Source organism: Lutra lutra, chromosome 4, assembly GCF_902655055.1.
Source record: "Lutra lutra chromosome 4, mLutLut1.2, whole genome shotgun sequence".
NCBI classification, from domain to species: domain Eukaryota; kingdom Metazoa; phylum Chordata; class Mammalia; order Carnivora; family Mustelidae; genus Lutra; species Lutra lutra.
The window spans coordinates 31,847,699-31,860,772 of NC_062281.1; the positions used below are offsets into that span (position 1 = coordinate 31,847,699).

The following is a 13,074-nucleotide window of genomic DNA, read 5'->3' on the forward strand; positions in this document are numbered from 1 at the left end:
CTCTTTTCTCTCTGGATCCAACATCAATAATTTACAAATGCAGATAATTCCAATCAGCCAAATTTTTTAGGCTGGCTCTGGAGCAATATGGGATATGCAGTTCAGTGAAAATGCTGGGACTGAAATGAGGCATATTACATTAGTAATGTGGCTCTGGTTTCATGTGCTACAGTACAGATCTGCATAGGCCCTAAATTGGAGACAAAAATCCCAGGAGGATAGCAGATAGCTTTCTGCCCCATTTAACAAACACAACTTTTTCTCATTTTGTAGAGATTGAGCTCTTGTTTCACTTTCTTATTGCCTATCAATCAGCTTGGGAAGACATTTGCAATTGTATTTCCTTCATAGAGACATAAGTCGGGCAGCAGCCGCCGTTACTCATCTAAAAGCTCCTTTCTAAATTACCTCTGTCAGACTGTATAAAAAGTAAAAGGCACACTTCAGTCTTATTTGATTAAATCAGGGAATGTACCAGCCAGCCAAAGAATGGAAAGTCCTTTCCATTTACATGCTCCATTAACTGCACTTCACTGAAAAAATAAATCTCAGTGCAATTCTTTACCTCGCTCCTCTAATTGCTACTTACAAATTCTTTTCTCTCAATCATGCTGTCTTTCATAAATCAGGAAGCAAAAGCATTTGAGGTGGAGGCCCTGGCTCTAATTTAACATGATTTGCCACTATGCTACTATTAATGCCAAAGGCAAATAATATACCAAGTTACTATGGGAACCAGGGCATGAGAAGGTGAAAACACTCCCTTCTATAAGACAGGTAGGGCTTTGTGGAACCTTATGCCCCACCATCAGGAGCCATATCATTTTGGCAAAATTCCTCAGAATCTGCTTATTTCCAGGCTCAGAGCTGTATTGGTCCATCCTGCAACCCCTGAAACCTAACACGTAATTGGTCCTTACTTCCAAAGGAGAAAAATTACAGGGCAATCATTCACATTGCAAAGAGATTATTCATTATATGTTCGCTTTCAAGAAACAAAGCATGTGACAAAATATTAAAAAACTAAGTTAGAAAAGAGATCAATGGAGGGTTATCACTACCATTAAAATAATATATTTTACTTCATAAAAGCGCTCATCTCAAAATTCTATAAAGTATATAGGTTTCCTTTTACCTTCCAATTCTTATTTACACCTAGATTATAATTTCAAAATTGGAAGTGAGGTCATATAGTTAAACCAATCAGAAATAAAAAACAAATATTTTTATAGTTACAAATCAATGGAAAGAAATTACTCTGTCTTCCAAAACATTAATTCAACCAACACTTCAGTGATAAGGCTTGTTTCCAGTGATAGAAAACCACTCCAACACATGAATCTGTGTTGTGCCTCCTACCTCGAAGGAAAGCACTCTCTTTCCTCATGCAAACAGAAAAATGTTAATTATAAGGACAGAAATCATTGAATTTCCACTCTAAGGGAAATATTTCTTGAGAGGAGGAGACAAAGAAAATGCAAAGCACAGTACTAACATGATAATATGTAATTGCCTTAGAGAAAAGTTAACTCAATTGTATGTATGTTAGCGAATGAGGTCACTTGTTTGTTTGCTTTCCTGAAGAGTTTTCCCCCATTTTATTCAGAAAATGCCTCAAAAAGCTGAGCTTGAGCAAGCAACCGTATTCCCTTTTGCTATAGTTCTATAAAATGTCAAGTCAAAATTGGGGCACAAAGACACTGCTGGTTACCAGAGTAGACAGATCTTTGCCACACGTGCTGATTTCATTGGAATTCAGATTATTGCTAACAGTCTTGGGTTCGTTAAATTCAAAACATATTTTATGGAATATTTTGGCCCTTCAATTTTAAAACCATGTGCGCTTTAATGAAAATTTAAATTCAAGAGAGTTTGATTTCATGTGAAATCATTAAGATTTAAGTAAGCCTCTTGATGTTGACCAAAAAGGTCTGCCAAACCTACAGAATAATGCTGAGTGAGAGGACTGGCAGTTAAGGAGAGGCCAGTGTTGGGATGAGGGCACTACTGAAGGAGTTGACACAGAGGTCTATATACACCAACAAGTCAGAGTGAAACTTTGGAGGAGCAGAACAGCCCAGAGGGTGCAGATTTATTTATTGTAAAGCATCTCCAAATTATTTGGCACATCTATTTGCACTGTGTAGTAGATGAAATACAGTTTTTCACATCTATCTCATCTATCTTTTCTAGTTGTTTGGGTATCCATGCATGCGTATGCCTACATACCATTGTATTAATAAAACACAAATTTATTGAATGTGGAGTTTTTTTCAAGTTTTTTAAAAGTAAGTGATTTCCCTGGATGACTACTTGAGTATTAGGTGAGCCATGAAGTCAGCAGCAGACATTGTGCCAGAATACTACTACTAACAAAAATGTATTGAGCAATTATCCACATGTCAAACTTCCACCTTTGGAAGATGAAGATGCTAAAGATGACTTCCACCGTCAAACATCTCATTTAATCTTCAAAACAACTGCATGAGGTAAACGTATACCAGACCTCATACCTTTTCCAAGGTCACATATATCCTTCCTACTCATCCTTTATAAAGCAGCTTAGGAAAGAATGTATGAAAGTAGGCCATGTTAGGAGGCTTTTGTTTCAGGTTTTATCCCTTCAAAGAGTTGGCATCCCTGATATGATAGAATGAAGGAAGTGCCATTTATTTGTGCCAGGATCAGAATCCAATGGTGGCAGTCTATGTACTAGACAGACAGCCAAAGTTCAGGCACTAAACACTGTACCAGATTCAATCTAGCAAAACAAAAAATACCAGGGGGTAAGACTTTTTCTAACACTGTTTATACTATATCATTATTCAAAATATTTACTGCTCTTCTGTTGGAGAATTGTATCTCCCCATTCTGTTGACAACAACAGGTTTAGCCACCAGAATTGTTTTGGACAATGAAATGTGAATAGAAGGTGAAATGTGCCACTTTTCAGAGGAATTCAGATCCAGTACATGAATTCAGGTTCCCTTTATTATGAGCCCAGCAGTGCCCTGATAGGAACATCTCCATCAGCCTAGGTCTAAGATTGAAGACAACAGATGGCAAAACCCCAGCCAGCCCGTGGTGAACATGTAAATGAGAATGAGAAAATCAACTTTTTATGATGTGAAGCCCCTAAGTTTGGGAGGTCATTTGTTACCACACATTAACTTTATCTACCCCTACAGATACAAGCAATCCAACACAGTGATTAGAGGATGAAATCAACAAGCTGTCTGGCTTCAAATCACAACTCCAGCACTGTTATTTATGTTATTGAAATTCAGTTCCAAAAATCTGACCCTTGAATAAGCCAGAGCAAATGTATAACAAATCAAATTTGGTCCCTTGAATTCCCCCACCGGCTAAATGGACCAACAAGTAGGATGGATAATTTACAATTGGTTTACATGAACCAGAATAATTTACAAAGCTCATACATCTCAAAGGCTTTTGAGCCTTTGAGTAGAAGTGTTTCCAATACATAACCATCTTGTAAATTTCAAGTTCTAAGTGACTTTGGTGTCGTAATTCCTTTCAATAACACTGTTTTAGTATTTGTTCAGTATTTTAGTTGTATATCTGCGTCTTTCTTTCTTTCCATTACTGGAAAGAAATTAATATTTCTCTGATCTTCTTCAGACATGGAAGTATCATACTCAGAAAATAATGGTATGTGATTTTCTGGTAAGTCCTTTTTACCATATTTGTTAATTCATTCCTTTTATCTGTGTTTTTTTATCATACTTTTAAGTTTTGATAAGGAAAAACATCTGTTCAGGTAATTATACCCTAAAGTGCTTTCAGAATGATTTATAGTTGCTTATAGATAACACCACAGAGCAAAGGACAAACTGAGAAATGGGTGCAAAGGAGAATAAAGGCTGGCCTGTTAGAGGGATTCAATGCATAAAACAAAGCCAACAGGAGCATACATAGCTTTAAAATTGCTCTGTGAATTTCACTTCATGATTCTTAGTGCCCAAAGCAAACAGAAAAACATTCACTTACCAGATACGTAAAGTCCCAAGAATTGTAATAAGCAATCACTCAAGAGGAGCACAACTTCTTATGTCATGGAAATCTGTCTGACATCTCCTCTGTGGGCCAACATAGAAAATATGAGATAGCGTCATTAATAATGTCCTTATCAATTTCCCTACAAACACACCAGCAAAATATGGATTTCCTACTCTGCATTCTATTAAGACTTCAGTTCCATCCTATGACTTGAGAAAATATCCAGGAGGATAAATCCATTCAAGTGATTTATTCATAGTAAGCTTATGAAGCTGTTTAGCTCATGGTAAGTTCTTTACGTATAATGTGCCAATGGCATTTCTGAACTAAATAAAAAAATAAATATTAACACACTGATCATGGTTGTAGATTCTCTGTAGTGTATGTGCTATAATTTATTTAGGTCTAGATGTTAGAAAAACTTTCTAGTTTATCTGCAAAAAATTCTGAATAAGCGAGATCAAATTCTTTTATTTAATTGAAGACCATATTCTTCTATTCAATCCAACCATCTCTACATCCCTTGCCATCAACATTTTTTTCCATTGTCATCTCCAATTCATAATTATTTTTTCATTTCAATTTTCTGAAGCCATTCTTCATTCTATTACTGACTTCACTGGGTAGGCACCTCACTTAAGGTGGCAATCACATGAAACTATCCAATGAGTATAACTCATTACAGATGTCCTCTGTGTTCACATAAAAAGTATACAATATTATTGCTGCTGGCACTTGTCTTCAGAGTGCCTTATTGTCTATAGAGTTTATCTGGCCTTCCTTGTCTTACTACATGAATGTCAATGATTCTCATGGTAAAACTGCCTTGGGGAAGAACATCAACAAAAGCAGTCCAGAAGATGGGGGGTGGAGAAGATCAGTGAAATAATGAATGGATTTGAATAGGTCTCTGAATTATTGGACTCAAATTTAAACAAATGTCTTCAGAAGCCATCGAATGAACAGATATGAAAAAAAAAATCTTCATTTAGATTTGTAAGGTCATTCCATTCTGCTGTTCATTTCTAAATATATCAGGTTTTTTTAAAAAAATGGTTTTTATTTATTTATTTGAGAGAGAAAGGGGGAGAGGGAGCAGGCGGAAGGGGCAGAGAGAGAAGGAAAAGTAGACTGCCTGCTGAGCAGGGAGCCCCATGCAGGGCTCAATCCCAGCACCCAGAGATTATGACCTGAACTAAGGCAGATGCTTAACTGGCTGAGCCACCCAGGTGCCCCTAAATACATAAGGATTCAGAAATCATTTCACTCTGGGAATTCAATATTGAGATATGTTGTCCATATTCTTGGTTTTTTTTTTTTGGACTCAGTAAGTTGGTTAATCTTCTTGTGCCTCTGTTTCCCCATCTTTAAAATATAGATTGCAACAAGGCCTACTTCATAGGGTTGTTGTGAGGAGTATGTGTGTTAAAATTCCTAAGCCACTTAGAGTCATGCTTGGCAACAGTGTGAGCATTACAAAGTGTCTGCTACAAAAGTTTTATTCTTATCACTCCCCATATTTTTTCCTTATCCATTATTCAATAGCCTGAAATGACAGAAATGGGTACCATGAAAATTAAAACACATTTTTAATTTTCAGATGAATGCCAAATTCTATTTCATTAGGAAGAAATGAGGCTACAAGTTTTCCTTTGCTCACACACACTGTTTTAATCAATAGACAACATGACATTTTAATCAGTGATAATTGAAGAAAGATTTGTTATTGCTAAGGTTTCTTCACAAATTAGTGCTTTTTGTTAAAGACTTGAATAAAGCCAACTATAATTTTAGATATTTTTTTAATTTAAACTTTAATTTTAACTCCTCCACAGTTATACATCCACATACAGAATTGGAGAGAAGATGAATTCTCCTCATCTAGATCATTCATGTGTTACCCTGACTTTTATGCTTTCTAGAGAAAACAAAACAGTTCTGTAGAGAGCAAGATGGAAACACTCATGTCAAGCAGTGAATATAAGCAGGCAAAGGTACTGCATCTGAGACTGGATATCACGAAAACCAGTACAGGCTGACGTCATCCAGAACTGATAACCAACAAAACCAAGAGAGCCTGGAGGAATCACGTGCTGATCAACACCAGAACCAGCGGAGGCCCAACACTGATTAAACTCCTTTACAAAGGTAGGACTTCTGCAGCAACCTGTCAGATTCTCCAGATTTTTCCACATCTGACCACATCAGAAAGGTAACTGCCACCAAAGCCTCTGCCTGTTTGATCTCTGAACATGACAGAGATTCTCCCTTGGCTTGAATAAGCAGTAAACCCTGAGAGGTGACCTGGCCTAAACTGAGGCTTCACCTTAACGGCACACTCAGAACTGACTTTGTGTTAGGTTCCTTCACTTCTTACCCCTTTTTGTATCTTGTTTGTTGAGTGACAGTATTATGTTTTGCTTTGCATGATGCGCTTGAAGCCAAGTTAAATACATACTGAAATGTTACTGAGTTTGAATTCTGAACCTACTCTACAATCATGTGAACGTTGTTTTATGATTGAGCAAAACAACATGAAATAGTGTGCTCATGATAAGTTCTCTTATTTGCAGTGTGCTCATGACAAGCTTCTATTTAAAGCTATTTCATAATTTAATAATTAGAATATTCTTAACAGCATGGAAACTATCATGCCTTTCCTCTGACAAAGCAAGCACAGATTTGACTGTATTTTTTGTCTTTGCCATGATGTCCAATTTCTGGGTTCTTCTTAGTAGTTAGTCACAAATACAAGTGAGATAGTTATTGCCACATTTGCTTCTCAAAATCTGACTCTCTATATATAGCTTCTTCACCTCCTCAGGATACAAACACGTAGCTATCTTCTGGGATTCCTGCTTGCACATCTTCATGCCAAGAAACCAGTGGCTTATTTTACTTCCAGAGGTACTAGTATCTAAATGGTATGTGGTATGAGCAATGATATTATTCACAAATAGAACCATATACTGCACATTCTTAGAGACACTACTGGTGTCACAAAAGGTAGGAAATAGTTCCTAGAGTCACACTCCCTCCAAAAAAAGAAAATAGACAAACCAACAAAGTAGACCTCAGCCCAGGGCTTCCAGGGACCAGGGACTGGGTCAGGCACAAGACAAAGCAGGAATCTCTAAAGAATTTGATAAAAATGTTTAAAAAAAGAATTTGATGAAAATGAGCCAGGCCCACAGAGGAAGGGAGTCTAGGCTAAATACATAGAGAATTTGAGTAGTAGGTAGCCAGAGGGGCAAGAAGATAGGCTAAACCAACAGACACCATTCAGAGGCAAGAGTCCCAAAGAAACAATGATGTTGGACTAGCACCAGGAGGCAAAGTTGAGTCTGAGATTCCTCCTCTGACCTGAAACAAAGATTAAAGGATCTGCAGTGTATGGGAAAGCTCACCCACCCACGCAACACTGGAGGCAAACTGTCCTTGGTTTAAAGCTTTCCTAAGTTAAGTCCATGGGTCTCCTCCAGATTGAAAGCAAGAATGACCTCAAAATAAAAATCACCAAACACACAGGAAAACAAGCTACTATTAGAAGAGTCAGCCCATAAGAAACATAGACCTAAACGGAAAGAATTGCAGATATTGAAACTGTTTGACATAATAGAAAATAGCTATGTAAAAGAAAAACAGAATTATAAAGTCTGTAGTAAAACTATGAGAAATATCAGTTAGAAACAAGAAGGTTATAATGTACAGAAACAAAAAATTTTAACCTATATTATATATGTTGAAATTTAAAAGCTCATTGAATGTCAACAGATTTGACCAAAAAAAAAAAAAAAAAGGTTAAAGGAAACAGAGTCAGGGGATGGAGCTAAAAGTTCAAACTCTTTAATTGTACATTGGTCTTCTGGCAACTAGCCCCTAACCAGACTCCATATAGGGGCTCCCTGCCAGCAGATATCTCATTAGCATACAAAAGACATTCTTAATCATTCTGGAGTTTCAAGGGTTTTAGGAATTGTTTGCCAGGAACCAGAGGCAAAGACCAAATATTTATTTTTCATTATATTACATTTCTTTTAAATTGAATGTTGTCTTTTAATGAACAATAGCCATTTACATTTATTATGATTACGTTTGCATAGCATTGCTTCACATCTTCAAGGTGGGACCTTCAATCATTTTCACACTAAACAACCAAGACTATAATTGTTCCCATTGCACTGAGTGATTGAATTAACAAAAATCAACCTTTTATTTTCTATATTTAGCATAAATTGGAACTGAGCCTGTTTTTCCAGAAAGTTTTTTTTTAAGATTTTATTCATTTATTTGACAGAGATCACACAGGTAGGCAGAGAGGCAGGCAAAGAGAGAGGTAGAAGGAAGCAGGCTCCCTGCTGAGCAGAGAGCCTGATGCAGGGCTCTATCCCAGGACCGTGGGATCATGACCTGAGCCGAAGGCAGAGGCTTTAACCCACTGAACCACCCAGGCACCCCAAAAGTTTTTTTTTTCCCTAAGATTTTATTTATTTATTTCAGAGAAAGTGAGAGAGTGGACAAGTCAGGAGAGGAATGGAGGGAGATAAAGAGAAAGAATCCTGATGACCCTGAGATCATGACCTGGGCCAAAATCAAGAGTCAGATGCTTAACCAACTGAGCCACCCAGGTGCCCCTCCAAAAAATTATTTTTAGTGCAATTAAACTGAAAGACTTTGAGTTCCAGGAAAACAGGAGCCACAATATTTCCAATATTTCTTATTTATCTGAAGTCAAAAGCAGTTATTCTGCAGCTATAAATGTGACTCAAAGAGTCACAGAATCTAATAAAAGACCTATGGAAGGCATAGTAGATCTGCAAAATGTCTATGCTCTAATTCCCAGAACCTGTGAATGTTATCTTATAGTTAGCAAAAGAGGCTTTGCAGACATGATTAAAAGTATGGATTTTGAGATGGGGAGATTTTGTTGGATTATGCCTAATTGAATGATGTAATTCTTAATAGTGGAGTTCCTTTCCAACTATGGTCAGAGAAATGTGATGACAGATAAACGGCGAGAAAGAAGGTGGGAAAAGGATAGTCATGAGCATTTTGGCTTTGAAGACAAAATGGCCTAGAAATCAAAGAATGTAGGTGACCTCTCCAAGATGAGAGCCAGCCAACAATGAGCAAACAAAACTAAAAACAAAAAAACAAAAAACAAAAAATGGATCTTAGTCCTGCAACCAGAAATAAATGAATACTGCCAAAAAGCTGAATGAGCAAGGAAAGAAGATTCTTGCCTAGAGCCTCCTTAAGTGAATGTGGTCTTGTTGACATGATGATTTTACTGCAACAAAACATGGGTCAGACTTATGACCTACAGAGATAATACATAATAAACCCGTGTGTTCCAAACACTAAATTTGTGGTAATGTGTAAGAGCAGTAATAGAAAAAACTATTATAGGACCTCAGTGAACAGAGAAGTGACTTTCTCATACTCCTGCAACTTTGAGAGAGAACATTGAGCTAGAACATTTTTATTCCATTTTCTATTAATTTACTAGCAGTGGAATCAGAATATATCATTATTTTCCTGGTAATAAATATTGAACTACTTCATAAGGGACATTTAGCAAACAAACAGATGTTTTGAAAGATAAAGCTAATGGTGGTATTAAATTAATATCAATTTAGTTTTCAAGGAAACGAATTATAAGAGCTTTTTAGTTTTGACTTAGAGGAATGAAAGAATTTCAACATTTTAAAAAGTTTTACATCATATGCATCACTTAAGAAATGTTTATTTTATTGGCAAGAGAACAGATGTAGGTCTCAATCAAAAATGCTATTTGCAAAAAAAAAAAAAAAAAGACTATTTGCCACAATTTTTAGTACTTCATGAACAGCAGGTCAAATTCCCTATAGAATTCAGACTGAATTCTATATAAAGTATTGATATATTAGTTTAATGTGCTTTTTAATTATGAATATAAAGGGAAATTTTTTTTAAAACCAAGAGGTTGTAGAATTTTTAATAGGCCATTTAGGATTTATTAAAATTGGCAAGTCAGCAAATCACAGTGGAAATGAACTTGGAAGCAAAATGTTTCTCACTGTGTAGCCTTGGGCAAAAATCCCTTAAGGCTCAATATTCTCATCTCTCAACTAGTGGAAGACCAAATCTGTTTCTGCCTGCATGCTGTATTAAGAACCAAATGATGTCGTAGAGATAAAAGTGATGTGTAAAGGGTCACAAAAGCATGGGACTAGGAGCCAAGAGAACTGAGTGTTACTCCCCAATTGGCCATGTGACATTGTATACTAGGCCACTTCAGTCCTCAAAACTTTAGTTCTAACTTCTGCAATATAGAAATAATTAAACATTCCTTTTGAACTTTACAAGTTACCTTCTTTACAAGTATTTACAAATAAGAAAATTATATACATCTGAGACCTTTTTGGTACATGAAAGGGATAGCTCCCTTTCAAGAAGTTATATCCATTACAGATACAATAAATAAACTGTTGGTTATGGGGAGGGGGTGCGGTAGGCAAAACAGGTGAAAGAGAATAAGAGGCACAAAATTCCAGTTATAAAATAAGTAAGACATGGGGAATGTAGTCAAGAATACTGTAATAACTCTGCATGGTGACAGGTGGTAACGACTTATCAGGACCATCATTTCTTAATGTATAAAGACATCAATCACTATGACAAACACCTGAAACTAATAGGATGTTGTATGCCAATTGTACTTCACAAAAAAATAAAGATGTCCAATGAAATCTAAATATTTTCTGAGTAAATGATGTGATAATGTGTGATAGAGTTGTTCTCCCAGATACATAAATAATTTAATGATTCCTCGACTTCTATGTAAAGCCACAAGTTTGGATTAATTGCCAAAGGAGCTTAAATCTTAAAGGAAATATACTCCTTGAAAGGGAACCATGAGGTATATGCCTAAGAGTAACAGAGGAGAGACCTATAGCCAAACCAAAAGAGGAAAGCATTGTGCAGAAACATTCAGGAAGTCAAGAAGTAAGCAGTAACCATACTGAGACACTGAAGAGGATGTCACACCCACTTCATGAAAAATATACTGTCTTCCATGTGTCTTTAAAAATAGCTGAAAGGGTCATAAACTATACCAGTGATGAGAACTATCAAACAGCTGGCTGATTCATCTCTTTGCACGGAATTTGGGATTTATAACAATTCATTATATTAAGAGCATAAGAGTAGAAGACCATATTTTTTAAGTATTTACCGTCTAATTGAAAAGCTTTGTCTTGTAAAGATTAGAAGACTCTAATATTCATGCTTAGAACACAATTCCACCAAATCAATTACACATGCTCAGATGGGCCAGGTACCTCCTTTTTGATACAAATTTAAAAAGAAAAGAAGATGTATTCTAATCAGCTGGTTCAGAATCCAAAAGTCCTTAAAATTTCTCATTACTTGTACTTTCCATTATTAAGTCCAGAAATGTTGACCTGCTGTTGAGAATTTTCCAGAAACCATCCAGAAGACTATCATACTGTTTCTGGACAAATTATGTCTATTTATCCTTCTCTTCTTGCAGTTGCTTACAAACATCCAGTTTTTCATTCAGAATTAAGATTTTAATTTCTCAAACAAGTAGTAGAGCAGCTCTTATCAAGTCCATAGTACGAAGTCCTTATGTCTTCATAAATTAAGACAGGGTTTTGAATATAATCACTGAATCACCAAAAAGAAACAACATAACAAGAAAGAATTTAAGTTTTAAAAAAATACTAATTAAGAAATAACCTAACTGCCAAAACTGTAAAGATGAACAATAAATTATTAAAATACATTCACACAATGAGTTAGAGGACTCCTTAAATTGCCTACCATCCATTCCTTATCTTTGGAATCACTCAGACCTCAGTATAAGTCTGATACTTATTTGTTATAGGAACTCAAGCTACTTCAACTTAACTTACAACAACGCACTTATTAAGAATATCTGCTTTAGGAGGAGGAGTCAAGATGGTGGAGAAGTAGCAGGCTGAGACTACTTCAGGTAGCAGGAGATCAGCTAGATAGCTTATCTAAAGATTGCAAACACCAACAAATCCAATGGGAGATCAAAGAGAAGAAGAACAGCAATTCCAGAAACAGAAAATCAACCACTTTCTGAAAGGTAGGACTGGTGGAGAAGTGAATCCAAAGCAACAGGAAGATAGAATGCGGGGGGAGGGGCCGGCTCCTGGCAAGCAGCGGAGCAATGGAGCACAAAATCAGGACTTTTTAAAAGTCTGTTCCGCTGAGGGACATCGCCCCAGAGGCTAAACCAGGGTGAAGTCCACACAGGGTCAGCGTGGCCTCAGGTCCCACAGGGTCACAGAAGAATCGGGGGTGGCTGAGTGTCACAGAGTTTGCAGGTATTAGAACAGGGAAGCCGGCTACAGAGACAGAGCCGAGGAGTGAGCTCACATCTCGGGGTGACCTTGAACCGGTCGCAGGCTCAGTGAGCTTGGAGCGCTGCTGGAGGTCAGGCAGACGGGAGTAAATGGGTGCTGTTCTCTGAGGGCGCAATGAGGAGTGGGGCCCCAAGCTCTCGGCTCCTCCAGGCCAGAGACCAGGAGGCCGCCATTTTCATTCCCGTCCTCCAGAACTCTACAGAAAGCGCTCAGGGAACAAAAGCTCCCGAAAGCAAAGCAAACCCTAGCGGATTACTCAGCCCGGCCCCGGGTAAGGGCGGTGCAACTCCGCCTGGGGCAAAGACGCTTGAGAATCTCTACAACAGGCCCCTCCCCAAGAAGATCAACAAGAAACCCAGCCAGGACCAAGTTCACCTACCAAGGAGTGTAGTTTCAATACCAAGGAGAGCGGCAGAATTCCAGAGGAGAAAGCAAAGCACGGAACTCATGGCTTTCTCCCCATGATTCTTTAGCCTTGCAGTTAAATTAATTTTTTTTTTCTTTTCTTTTTCAATTTTTTTTTCTTCTTCTGCTAAATTTTTTTAACTTTTACCCTTTTCTTTTTTAACATTTTTAACTAGTTAATCTAACATACATATATATATATATATATATATATATATATATTCTTTTCTTTTTTATATTTTTTCTTTAT

The 13,074-nt window shown here is 37.0% G+C and overlaps 1 long non-coding RNA gene across 1 annotated transcript; it reads right to left on the bottom strand.

Moving 5' to 3' along the window:
* Window positions 1-1,370: 1,370 nt before the first annotated feature.
* On the bottom strand, window positions 1,371-12,635 carry LOC125098669 (uncharacterized). The gene is made up of 3 exons (XR_007126904.1): window positions 12,446-12,635; window positions 6,815-6,817; window positions 1,371-1,382 (listed from the first exon to the last, which is right to left on the bottom strand). It is a non-coding gene; the product is annotated as an uncharacterized LOC125098669 (long non-coding RNA).
* Between the last annotated feature and the right edge of the window lie 439 nt (window positions 12,636-13,074).